This window comes from Cydia splendana, chromosome 3, assembly GCF_910591565.1.
Source record: "Cydia splendana chromosome 3, ilCydSple1.2, whole genome shotgun sequence".
NCBI classification, from domain to species: domain Eukaryota; kingdom Metazoa; phylum Arthropoda; class Insecta; order Lepidoptera; family Tortricidae; genus Cydia; species Cydia splendana.
Genome location: NC_085962.1, coordinates 21,863,422 through 21,877,567, shown reverse-complemented (window position 1 = coordinate 21,877,567; position 14,146 = coordinate 21,863,422). Strand labels below are relative to the sequence as shown.

The 14,146-nt window shown below is 35.6% G+C and overlaps 1 protein-coding gene and 1 long non-coding RNA gene across 2 annotated transcripts in view; both read left to right on the top strand.

Moving 5' to 3' along the window:
• LOC134789409 (uncharacterized) overlaps positions 1 to 14,146 on the top strand; it is a 400,206-nt gene that overhangs the window by 1,864 nt on the left and 384,196 nt on the right. The gene's annotated exons all lie outside the window — the stretch shown is intronic.
• LOC134806847 (insulin-like growth factor-binding protein complex acid labile subunit) overlaps positions 1 to 14,146 on the top strand; it is a 285,723-nt gene that overhangs the window by 71,739 nt on the left and 199,838 nt on the right. The window lies entirely within an intron of this gene.

Genomic DNA, 14,146 nt, shown 5'->3' with positions numbered 1-14,146 from the left:
TATATACTTACTTGAATTGAGGAATATGTATTCGATTGGGAGGTAGGTTTTTATTGTAGGTATACTTTGAAGTTTTATAGTAGAGCCGCACCAAGTTAAATCTACAGCGAATTTATAGCACAGATCTTAGAAGTGTTAACTTAAACGTCAAAATGTCTATTAAATTGTGACGTTTAAAAGAACACTTCCAAGCTCTGTGCTATCAAAGTCGCTGCAAACTTACCTTGGTCCGACTCTGCCTAATTTGAAGATAATGATAAAATGCCAATCATCCATTTTCACTATAATAAAAAGCCAGTTTCAATTTAATGCTCTTCATGACCAAACGGGACTTAATCGAGTATAATTAAGCTTAACCATACATGTTTGATTATCATACATATACAAATAGATAATGTGTAAAAATCGTGAATCGTTAAATCAATTTAATGATGCCATTTATTCCAAAATCATTTTCCGATAAGCTTCATTATAATGAAAATTACATCTAACATAAAAACGATTTTAGTAAAAATTGGCTCGCACCTGTGCTACGTGAACGCGCGAAAATGAACGCCATTATCCCACACCATAATCTTAAATCACTTGGGCTTAGTGTTTCGATTACAGACAAAGGTTCGGCAGAAAAACTCACATTATGATGGTAGTTGAATAATTGTGCAGATAAGTGAAATTGATGGCTTTCCGTCTCTATTGAAGGCTATAAGGGGCTCTTAGAGTTATTTCTTTTTTTTTAAGGAATACCTACGGTAAAACTCCATTGTAAAGTCAAAAATCGAAGTCTAAAGGAGCCAGGCCAAAAACTCATTTTAAGCGGGAAACCGTATCAACCATAATAAAAGTATGATGAATACAAGTTGCGAATATCTAGTTAAGGGGGTGTATTGGTAACAAATATTTACACTTTGACCTGTGCCTGATTTGAACTTCAAAATACGTCAAAAATTTGCTAAAGATACGATATGGATCAGATAAGTCAGTGTCAAAAGTGACGTTTATCCGATCCATATCGTATATATAGGTATTCAAACAGAAATGTCACTTTTGACACTGACATATCCGATCCATATCGTATCTTTAGCAAATTTTTGACGTATTTTAAAGTTCGAATCATGCCGTCTGGACGCGCAAGCTAGGCGCTACGTTCGCCGATATAACATAAGTTTTCCGCTTTAAAGCGAAAAGAGCCTACGATCAGAGAACCCGCCTAGCGGGTCCATGGCAATCAATGTGTGATAAATAAATAATAGTAGTGATTTTAGCGTTTCTGAAATTCTTCCCATAAGGACGTTAAAAGGGGATTGTATTAAGTAGGTATGTATCGGTAACGAATATTATTTGAGTGAAAAGAATGAAACTTTACAGAAAGACATAATTATTTGAAAGTAAGAACGGCAATTTTAGCGATTAGGAAATTTGGATTCAGAAATCAAAAAGGGGGGTAAACATTTCGAATACGAATTCTTCAGGTACGAATACTTCGTTCTGAGTGAGAGACTTGAAACCTCATAGAAAGACATTGTAACTAACAAATGTCGTGTAATCTCAATTTAACCCTACTGTTCCTCTTAGATACTGTTCATGTAGAATATACAAAAAATCAACTAAGTCGTGGGCAAAAGCTAGTATTAAATATAACCCCGTCTGTGGCAGTATGGCGGTCAACGGGTTAATATATCTTTCAAGTTCAACATTATAGGAAAGTTGCTGAACCCGTCCCACGGTTTCTTAAGCATAAGATTAACTCTGTTTTCTTTTGCTGGGTCAAACAGAAAACTGTGTTCGCGTCTTTCCTGTAGACATTCACAAGAGTTAAGGGCTATAAAGGTTAATTTTCTTATTTAACCCTTATCCACGTGACAAGGTCCTCCTTTTATTTAGAGAACTATGATAAAATCATTACTTACATGCCCACAAGCTGTTAACTATTGCCCACAGGAGAGAAAACTATTTTATAATAGTTCTCTAAATAAGGAGGACCTTGTCACGTGGATAAGGGTTAAATAAGAAAATTAACCTTTATAGCCCTTAACCCTTGTGAATGTCTACAGGAAAGACGCGGACACAGTTTTCTGTTTGACCCTGCTTTCTTTCCACAGGGGGGCCACATTCCAACAAAATCGTCAGCAATTTAGCAGTTAAAGAAAATATGGCCTAAAATATTATCTAGTCAAATTCCCATTGTAACGTACAATGCGAGTTCGCTACTTCGCAGAACTTTTCTCGTTATGTTGTTTTGAGATTTGCAGAAGCTCCGAAGTGCATGTAGTATGTACAATGGCTCGTCCTTATCCTCTTTGCGGGACTCGTTTATTTGGACTTTTTGTCGAAGCTTCAGAACAGTTGGTCGCGCGGCACGTACGCTCGCTCGTCGTGAACGCGTTTAGAATTCAATATCCCTATTTCACGTAGCTGTCTTTTGCACATACATTAAACAACCTACAGATGCCCCGGCTTTGTATAACCTATTGTAGATGTTAAGCTGGTAATGCACGAGTTCCAGGGCTGCATTCTGCACTATTACTTACCTACCTGCTGCAAGTACATATTGAAAGAAGCAATTAAAAAAAACATACCTACCTACTACAAAAATACCACTACACATCTAAAATCTACCCATCTATATAATGTTTTAAATTTTATTTTCACCTCGGCAGTTCGAACAAGGGTACTTTGCTACTTAAAAACAGTGAGCAAAATCGCATTGACCATCAGAAAGTGACCATCATATTTATATATCATTTCAACATGCGGGGCCTAATGGCTCCTCTACACGATGCGCCAACGTCGGCCAATCCTAGGGACGCTATCGTGTAGAGGAGCCATAATACAAGTTCGAAAACCTTGGATTCTAAAGTTGGTCAAGCAGATCTTGTCAGTAGAAAAAGGCGGCAAATTTGAAAAATGTGGGCGCGAAGGGATATCGTCTCATAGAAAATTTGAATTTCGCGCCTTTTTCTACTGACAAGATTTGCTTGACCATCTATATATACTTACGTACATAGCAAAAAGAAAGAGACAAAAAAAGTTCAAACGACATACAACGGTAAAATTGCTGGTTTATAATAGTACCCTGAAAAACGTAAGAATGCATCGTTCCAATTCCAAATCACGTACGAGTATGAATTCTTAATAATTAATTAATTAAAATAAACTTTATTATTTGATAAAAACCACTATATTTTACGTAGTTTATTGTACAAAAAAATGCACAGATTATCACGCAAAATAAATAATTTTACTTTTAACAATCTCTACTATGGTTCACAAATAGTAGTATCCGCAATTCGGACCGTATAGTGCAAAGTTTTTTTTTTCAAAAAAAAGTTGTCGATTAAAGTGTCATTGATGTTCGTTATTTCCATATTATATACCTACTGAAATTTATTTCGTTTTGATATCGTGTTTGATTGCGGTATTTAAACTTAATTGTTAGAAAATCTTACGAAAACATAAGTGAATAAGTGCATGATGAAGAAGGATTTACCTACATTTTTCAGGTTCAGGTTTTCAGGTCTAATATTTTCTCACTTTTGAGGTGAAAAATTGTATCTACAACACGAGATCAAAGTTATTTACATCTCGTGCGGTTTTGAGTCCCTTACTACGCTCAAGATTCTAAATTAGATTCACGAGCGTAGGTAGCGAGTTTATAGAATATTTCATATTATAGAATCTTTCGCTTGCACGGTACTCAAAATAAGCACTCGAAGAAATATCAAACTTTGATCTCTTGTTGTACAAATAACTATGTTGAAATTCCAAACCTGTACCATATCGAAATAAATAACTAAGTAACCTATCTAATCTTAATTGAAAACGAAGTATCATTCCTGTTCATCGAAAAATAGATCATTATCAATTTTCATTAGCTAGGTCCTAGTGCAAACTATTCTTATTAATACCTACTAAGTATAATATTCTCCGTTTTATTAAATTTTCAATATCCTTTTGATTGAACATGGCGCCGGAGCTCTAATAACTTCACAATTTTATTACATTACGCTTAACAATAACTTTATAGAGTCGGACCAAGAAAAGTCTGCAGCGGATTTGATAGCCCACGCAGTGTCAGTGTTATTTATACGTCATAATTTCATAGAAGTTTGACGTTTAAAATAACACTTGCACTGCGTGGGCTATCAAATCCGGTGCAGACTTTTGTTGGTTTGACTCTAACGATCAACTCATAGTACAAAGCAAGCAGCTTTTTGAATACCTATTTTTTTTATGACCTAGGGCTCTGATTTTATTAATTTCTTGTTATTAAACCGTTATGGATCTGACAGCTGTCAACAGTGACATTTCTGGACCAGAAATGTAACAGTTTCCGAACATCAAAATCAGAATTTGGTTCCTAAGTAGGTATCTACCTACAGTCACTGATTTTAATTGTTAAGCCATTTAGGGTTCATGCTAAATTGGTTGTGAATACTAATGGTATGAAATGTCCAATGTAAAGTAAACCCTAAATGGCTCAACAGTTAAAGTCCGTGTACGAGTGCATCAACGTCAAAGTATATGTTTTCATTATTACTTTATTAGGTATCAAATTGTAAGACGGACAATATTGATATATCTTACTTGACCTAATCGTTTTAATTTAAAAGTTTAACATTAGTGTACCTGTACAAAATATTTCATAATACAGGTACAAGTAAATAAGGGCGAGCGACTCGCTCGCACTGCGATTGCACGCGCGAAATACAGCTAACTGATAATGATTCCAATATGCTTAATTGTAATATCGGTTTGATGATCTGTAACACTAGTTTCACGTAATTTTTGATAAAAATACATCCTATTAACTGAACGACAGCCGTTTCGTAAAATTCAGTTGAATCGGTCGGATTACATTTCCCCATCGAATATGAATCAATGGAAAAAGCAAGCGTGTTGAAAAAACATACACTTTTGAACAAAACATTGGAAATGAAGAATTAACTGATACAATTGACATTAATTCCCTGTTTTAGTGTCCGTTTAAGGTCGGTGTTAAAGACAGTATTCAATTTCCATTCTCGTGTTTAATGTAAAACATAAACGTTTTACGCGCGCCCACGGACGTGGGTTGCTTCATTCTATTAAAACGTTTCTTTACTCGAGGTAGTTGAAAGTCAATTAAAAATTATGTAGGTAACTGGGCTCATTAAAAGGGGGCATAAAGTCAGGAAATAAAAAGGTATCAAAAAATATGGGGCGCCGTGAGAAATTAGTGTCGGAAGATATGGCTGTCGCAGGGCGGGTGTTTTCTATTGATCTCAATTGAAAATTATACTTGTGTTTAAAATTTTATTGGTCAGGTTCTTCAGCTATATGACTAATATTATACCAAAATCACACTGTTGTAGAATACAGGGTAACGACAGAGGAACCTACAACTGAAAATATGAAAAAAGCTTTTGACAAAAATATCATTTTTGATACAAAAATGTATCGCTGACTTTAGATACTTTTTACAACAGGCAACTAATGTCCACTCATCAAACATAATTAGGTTGCGTTGTTTTATCACAAAAATATAAGTACATACAAACATTGCAAGTTAAATAATAGCTTGTATGTAGGTAATTAGACAATACATGTTTTAGTGTTTTTTTTTCTATCGAGGCAACTTTAACCTTTTAAGATTGGTTTAAGTCTGCCCTTGCAGATATACCCCGTAATGTTAACTCCGATTACAATGTAAACTCCGTTTCAATCTAGACTCTAGAGCTAGACCAAGATAAGTCTCTATCTCACAAATTGATTTGCCAGAATAATTTTAAATAACATTAATTTTATCAAAAAAAAGATAAGTCTACAACTATTTTGATAGGACAATAGGAAAATTTAGTATGGTGGGGCTTACGAGAATAGTTTAGTTTCCGTGTGATTTTTAGGGTTCCGTACCCAAAGGGTAAAACGGGACCCTATTACTAAGACTCCGCTGTCCGTCCGTCTGTCAGTCACCAGGCTGTATCTCACGAACCGTGATAGCTAGACAGTTGAAATTTTCACAGATGATGTATTTCTGTTGCCGCTATAACAACAAATACTAAATAGTACGGAACCCTCGGTGGGCGAGTCCGACTCGCACTTGTCCGGTTTTTTCATTAGCCCTCGTTTAATACGTGTAAATTCAATATAAAAACTACAATTCAGCGTTAACCGCCTCTTAAGGCTAAAGTAGGCGAGTGAGGTGCTTACAAAGCAGGCAAATTTTCAGCAGTCAGTTGAGAACTTCAACAGCGAGTGTTTTTGTTGCATTCAACTATATGTTAATAATTTTAATATACTGGTACTAAATTTAAACGCCAGTTGTTTATTGTTCGCATTTAATCATTATGTAGCGCAACGAATGGTGGTGGGGCCACAAATCAACATTGGTTTTTTTTTTGTATGAATATAATTACATGGCCAACATTACACACATATTATCTTATATGTAGGTATATTTATTTCTGCGATGCACATATAACGTAAGATAAAATTTCATTATACAGGTCAATTCTACATATCCAAGTACATGATATAAAAATAATTGACCTTACCAAGATTCACAGCCAACTAGGATAAAGCGAACGCTTTTTTTTGTACTTTTGACATGAAATCATTAATTAAATGAACAATATTGTGACATCTTTTCAATCCCAGTAAATTTTTATTTATTTGAATTTTACGTATTTATTATACATTCGTTACCTATTTTAATTAATTTGAATTTTATGATAAATCTTGATTTGGTTGTCAAAAATATTGTGATGATTATTTATGTAAAATTACGATTAATTTTAATACTACTTCTAACATATAGCTATAAATATATGGTGCTAAAAATGTAACTGGATATTTTTCATATTCTGAAATAGATATATTTATTTATTTATTTCAATATGATAGGTACCTAAATATTTACGTAGGGAATGCTTCCAATGTAACCATTAGAGACATTTTTTAATTAATTTTGTAAAATGTAATGAACTGTTATTTTTGTAAGATAAGGGCCAGTTGCACCAACCACAATTAACAGACTCAACGTCAAGCAGCAGAGAACTATGAAACTTTCCATACAATAAAATTTACCGAACGCAACGGTGACAGACGGTTTGGTGCAACCGACTCTTAGGGCCCGATTCGGATTTTGAAATAGACGTCTATTAGATATATTTTAGACATCACCAAGATACGATAACGATATGTTTAAGATCTAACCTGTCAAATTTGACATTTGCGCGATTCTGGTGATACTCTTGAACGATTTCCACAGGATATGACTTAGAGATCCAATTCACATCTAATAGATATCTTACTCTATCTAACGTAAAAGTGACATTGGTTGCCCGAATTGCGCTGCCAAAAAGAGAACTAGTTGATATCTAAACTATAACGTATCTAGAATGGATCTAGTACGTGTCGTCTCTTGTGAATATCTTGAAGTTCGAATACGGCAGTTAATCTTCAAAATCATACAGATACTTAAACTATATATTATCTGAATTGAAATGTTCTGAAATAAGACCCATGTATCTAATGGTGCACGTATCGGGCGGGGGGAGCGGTCTGAACGCATTGTGTGCCAAATGGGCAAACTTGGATGAGAATAGCCACAACCTTACATGCCACACTGCTCGTATGGTTACACATTATGTGTATTGTTGTAAGTTAAACTTGCTTTTAAATACTGTATAACGAAATATATTTTATCATTTTGTTGCGTTTACAAATCACGCATGTCCCGCTTAATTAAGGGGCCGGTATATGACGTTTTCGATTTAGACCTCACTTTGTAACCATAATTTGTTCAATAAATGTTTAATAATTGCATTAAATTACACGTAAATTTGTTCACGAAGAAACCGTGTACCGACTCTTCATGCCATTGTATTTTTAATTTGCTGTTATTCTCTACAAATCGACACTAAAAGTATCAAAAAATCAAAATATGGAGTTCCGTTTGAGACGGAAGCAAAACAATTTTGTCTTTGACAGTAATTGAATTATTGTATGATTCTGAAAGCTAGATAATCCAGCTACCAATTTATTATCGATTTATATTTTTACTCACAAAGACAACACAGAAATTCAATCTCAAATGTAAACTTTCGAACAATTTCCATACATTGACGACATCACTCAAAATTCTTCTTCAAGTCAGATGCCCGTTGGGGCTACACCGGAGCACACGTGTACTTCTTCAAATGAAAATGACAGCTTGATTTTCTTGCTTTTGACAATTGTATTGACATTAAATCATATACGCACACGAGAAAGTATACCAGTAGATAAATTGTATTTCAAAAAATAGGGTACATAAATATCAGCTCGCGTCTCATTTAAATTTGATTTGCTGTTATAATGGTTGAAAACCGCAGTAAACTATCTTAAAACAATACGATTACAGTCGAATTTAAGTATTATGTTCCTTCAAAACTCGCTTAAAATGAAAAAAGTTTAAAGACTCATCTTTACTGATTGGGATCAATTTTTATTATGCTGGTATCATTTTGCGTCAGTTTAAAAACGTATTTGACTTCTGTACGTCAATGAATTTTGATGACAATTGTAATCTTGTATTATATTATAGAACTTTTATCTTAAAATAATGCCTATTAACAGGAAGAGTTATGTAATTCGTATAAGTAATACCTGAAAGTCTTGTACCTAGATCTGTAATACCATGGATTGCGACGAATAAATGATAATGATTATGCGGTTCGTTCCGTCTATATGTATAATGCGTGTACGTGCTGTTCTCTGAAAATCTTCAAGAAAAAATAACGGCTAGACCAGCACTAAGTACTAGCGAGTTTTTGCGGCTTTGGAGACCGAGATGAAGCTTACAGGCCAATAGCGCTCTAGTTATTGTTATGTATACCTATGTATCGAATGTTTTATAAATTACCTATAAAAAGCAATGTTTTATTTCTATTAGGTCTACATTTTGTGCATATTGCATATCTGAAGTATTTTCGTACTAAACTTGAAACTTTCGTTGAAACTAAATAAAATAATTATTCCAAATGTACAGTCGCCTGCAATTTATGTTACACAATGAAGGCCGCAAAAATATCTGACACGATCTTATTTGTAGAACCATAAGACCATGTCACATATTTTTGCGGCCTTCGAAAAGTAGGTACCGTCATTATCACCAACTTTGCCCGCTTATTTTTTAAAACGAATTTCTCAAAAAACATCACATCATATGACTTTTTTTGCTCAGCACGTCCATTGTGATCAAACGCATCAGTTTATTTGAAAAAAAAATATTTTTTATCGTGTTTTTACTCATTTTTTTGCGTTTTAGAGGGCGGGCAAAGATATCCGGGGTTTTCGCCAACATTGCCCACGTCAATTTGGTATTCAAATACAGCTCGTATGATGATGATGTCTAAGGATCACTTAAAGGTTTTGGGCAATCCTACCATTCCATGTTAATAACTTAGCGATAAGTGTAAAAACTTTAAAATAAATTTGCTGGGCAATGTTGCCTACCCGTTTTTGCCCATTTCCAAATAAGGCTCGCCTAAGCATTTTACAAAGGCTAGGATTGTCACTTTTGAGAAAATCTGTTACAATAGTTTAATGGCCAAAAATATGATTTTTGTTGTGTTTTTCATTCGTTAACGGGATAAAACATCTAAATAAAGGATAATAAGACAAATTAAATACAGTATATATTTATAAATTTATTTTAGTGTACAAACATAACCTTCTTTTACTTGCGAAGTTGGGTAAATTAGATGAAAGTGACAACCCTAATCCGTTTTTGGTGGTGGGCAATGTTGGTATAGATGCCAAATTACCGGATTACTTTGCCCACCGCTAAAACTTTTGTGTATTTAGGCCTTTTTAGTTTAAATCTCAATAGACATAATCTATGCTTCATGTGTTATAACTCAAACCCGGAAATATTTGTCAAAGGGTTCTCAATTTTTTCTACTTGCATTCATTATTTATCAATTTTTTGCCCGCCGAAATATACCCTATATTAGACAACTCGCTCAAACTCTAAATTCCCAAGTCAAGTTATGCACAAGTTTGGTATATAGTTTTGTCAGAAATATAACCTATTTTCTACTAAAAATAGCAGGGTGGCCATAACTATTATAATTTTTTCTACATTAACGAATTTGTTTAAAATTGTCGTTTTGGGCAAAGTTTCCCTGGAGGCAAAGTTGGCGCTAATGACGTAACATAATTATTATTGCAGGTGACTGTAAATAAATGTTTCGGTCGTTTTGAGATTATTTTTCAGGTTAGTTTACTAACAATCAAGTTATGCAGATACCGATTTCGTGAACGTATAAGTAGTAAGGTACCCCTATTGTTTAGCGATACCGATTATTTTTGAAGGCAAAACTATACCGTTGAAATATAAAGATATTAAAATTACAGCAGGGACAACCATTTTTTATAGGTGTACCTAAACCATCATTGGCCGAGCGTTAGCAAAGGTCTCCGTTTCAGCTTGGGCAAAAATGCTTTTGTATGTTCTCCTTTGCAGATCACATTTCTCAACTGATTCTCGTGAAAATTTGTAAGCAGGTTCGATAGAACTATTCTGTTTCGCTTTATCCGCCAAAATGGAATTGCCACCCTGCTGAAACTTTATTTATTTAAATTCCTATTGAATGGATTTTGCACCTTATGAAAAACCGTATAGAGTAGTAAATAACATTTTACATCTGACTTAATGACATCTTGTTTTATTCGCTTTAATTGTACAAAACGCGTATCTCGACAAAGCAATATTAGGTAGTAAAACAGTCAACAATCAAATTAATTAAATATGTAAGTACGTCACGTGTGACATGAACAGACAAGGAAAGCAAGATTAAATGCATTGTTTCTCTTTCATCTTTCAATGGAACGCTTTTACCCTCAAAGGAGGCTAGTGGTCAATACTAAACTAAAAGTCCAATCTTTAAAAAAAACATGATGGGTCACTGACCTGTCCCAGTAAAGTGAGGTAGTGTGCGTGAAGTGCGCTTGTGTGTGAAATGGGGTAAATTGACAGAATCTGAAATTTTACCCACCGCTACCGTCGCCTTAAAATACGTCGTTTTTCGTTTATATGCAACTTTTTTACCATGATGTACCTTTGATTTTTAGGGTTCCGTACCCAAAGGGTAAAACGGGACCCTATTACTAAGACTTCGCTGTCCGTCCGTCCGTCCGTCCGTCCGTCCGTCCGTCCGTCCGTCCGTCCGTCCGTCCGTCCGTCCGTCCGTCCGTCTGTCACCAGGCTGTATCTCACAAACCGTGATAGCTAGACAGTTGAAATTTTCACAGATGATGTATTTCTGTTGCCGCTATAACAACAAATACTAAAAACAGAATAAAATAAAGATTTAAATGGGGCTCCCATACAACAAACGTGATTTTTGACCAAAGTTAAGCAACGTCGGGAGTGGTCAGTACTTGGATGGGTGACCGTTTTTTTTTTGCTTTTTTCTGTTTTTTTTGCATTATGGTACGGAACCCTTCGTGCGCGAGTCCGACTCGCACTTGCCCGGTTTTTTTAATATTTTAGTTTATTATCTATTGCCGTCTATGTTGAGCGGTTGGTTGGTGGGGGGTCCAACAAATCGGTAATCAGATTGTGGATTTGATAATTTTAGTCCAAGTTAATGCTTTAATTGTGATATTACAATATCTGACAATTATTCGTTAGCATTTCCTTAATCTGTCGGTTACAATGTGAAAATCGGGCGTCGAACTTGTGATCGTCAGATTAAGGAAATGCGTACCTACTAATAATTGTCAGATTTATTATAGCATTAACTTGGACCAAAACAACCGAATCCACATACCGATTTTTTGACCCTCCACCACCCCCCCGAAATTAAAAAAAAAAAAACTGTAGTTACTTTCCTGCTCGCTAAATAAAACTTTATATAACCTTTTTTCTTCCTATCATCTAATATTTTGATTCCAATAGGTCTCTACGACGCTCGAGTAACTGTAGTAAGGAGTTCAACGATCTTCTTATTGAAAAGCAAATCTAGATGTTTAATCAAGATAGGTTATTCATAAGGAATGCTCCCGATAAATACTGAATTTGTATGTCGAGAACCGAGAATTCCCAGGTGCCGGTGTTGCTTTTGTATAGAAAACCAGTACTAGTGCACAGTCTAGTTATATCTTAAGATTTGAATTTGATAAAAAATAGGTACTCAAATCGGGATGCTATTTGTTACCTACCATTCAAGGGTTCCGTACATCGCACTAACAATCACACTTTTAACAACGTTTTTTTTTTGTACGTGAAACGTCTTGAAAAACCCGTATGGGTCGGGTCCAAAACCAGTTGTAACGGAAAGTGTTATGGCACGATGGATTACATCTCTGCAACTATGTAAAAGTTCGCTGTGGAGATCCTTGGGGGAGGCCTTTGTCCAGCAGTGGACGTCTTTCGGCTGAGATCATGATGATGATGATGATGTATAAGTATAATATTTTTATATCGATGTTTAGGAAAGAAGCCATTATTTGGAATTGAATGTGCAGCTGATAGAGATGGCGCTCATTTTGCACTAGAAACGACAGATCCGGAGCCAAAATAACCCTTATGCGCGGTATTTACTCAGTGATCTCATCAGTCCATGGAAGTAATTTAGAAAAAAAGTGGTGTCAATACTTAAATTATACAAAAATACGTCAAAATAAAATATCCGTCTTTGGGTCACAGACTTAAGTACCTACATACATATAATATAATATATGTAAACAAAATTTCAACTTAATTGGTGCAGTCGTTTTTGAGCAAATAGGCTGTGACAGATGGACAGACGGACGGACGGACGGACAGACAGACGCACGAGTGATCCTATAAGGGTTCCGTTTTTTCCTTTTGAGGTACGAAACCCTAAAAATCGAAAAAATCAAACGGTCGGGCATAGCTATAATTAAAATATGTACTTACATCAAATTGCGTAAAAATATTTTCCATAATGTCAATATCCAGGAAGGAAAATGAGGACTACGTTTGTATGGAGAATCGATCGCCCCCTATCCAAGAGGATACCTTAGGTACACCCTGTTTATTTAAGAAAAGGTTTCTTTAAACAAAGCATAATTGTAAAGCTAAAGGGCGCAAAAGCAGGTTTTCCAAGGAATAATTTTGAGGTTAGCAGAGCGTATGGAACATCGTCTCGGCGAGACAATGGCGTGGCATTCCCGTGGTTGCTTTCGTTGCAACTTACTACAATGCGACTTGCCAAACCTTTCTCATTTCGTTTTTGTTTACCGCGCTGTTGCGGCGCAGATGCAGCGAGAGCGACGGCTCATCTAAGGATTAGTGCCCGTTAGGCTTCCATATATCATTCTCGTATGTTATGATTATGATCCTAAACTTATGCCGGGGAATGTTGGCCACTAAGTATCGGAGCCTGATTTTGATTTTAATTTCTTATACTGTTATGGATTTGACTATGGGAACAAATCAATTTATTTTTGATGTTGATATATTTTTGAAGTGAAAACTTCTTTTGCGGCGCTGTGCACTTTTTGTGATGGGGTGTTAGCGCGATACTGGCGTTAACTATATTCTTGTCTTTGTTGTAGAATTATTGGAACTAGTTTATAGTAATAAATTAGCAATATTTATTGTAGTTTTTACATTAAGATGTTGACATTAAGTAAGTTGTTTTTTCTTGTGATTGACATATTTCAAGTATTTCAAAATTAGAATGCGCGCCGCATCGTAGGTTCTTCTGGCGGCGCTAATGCATAAAGGTTAGATTGTTAACATTCTGCCCGCCTTGAAAGCCTAGCTTTCAAGAGGCTCATGGGAGCCTAATCCTTCTAAGGCTGATAGCCTTGATACGGCTCGCTTGATGATGCCGTTCTTCGTCTTTAGGTCGACTACTCTGCAGACTCATCATTTCCAGTATAGAGTTTGACGATGCGCCCTAGTAACCATTTCATTGGTGGCAGCTGATCGTCCATGACTAGGACCAGGTCGTCTATCTTGATGGATCCCTTACTGGTTTTCCACTTGATACGTTGCTGGAGAGTAGCGAGATAATCCTTAGTCCATCGCGTCCAGAAATGTTCCCGAAGTCGCTGTACGAGCTGGTATCTATTGACAGTCATCGTCTTCACTTCAGGCGATGGCAAGGACATCAATGGTCACCCGACAAGGAAGTGCCCAGGCGTG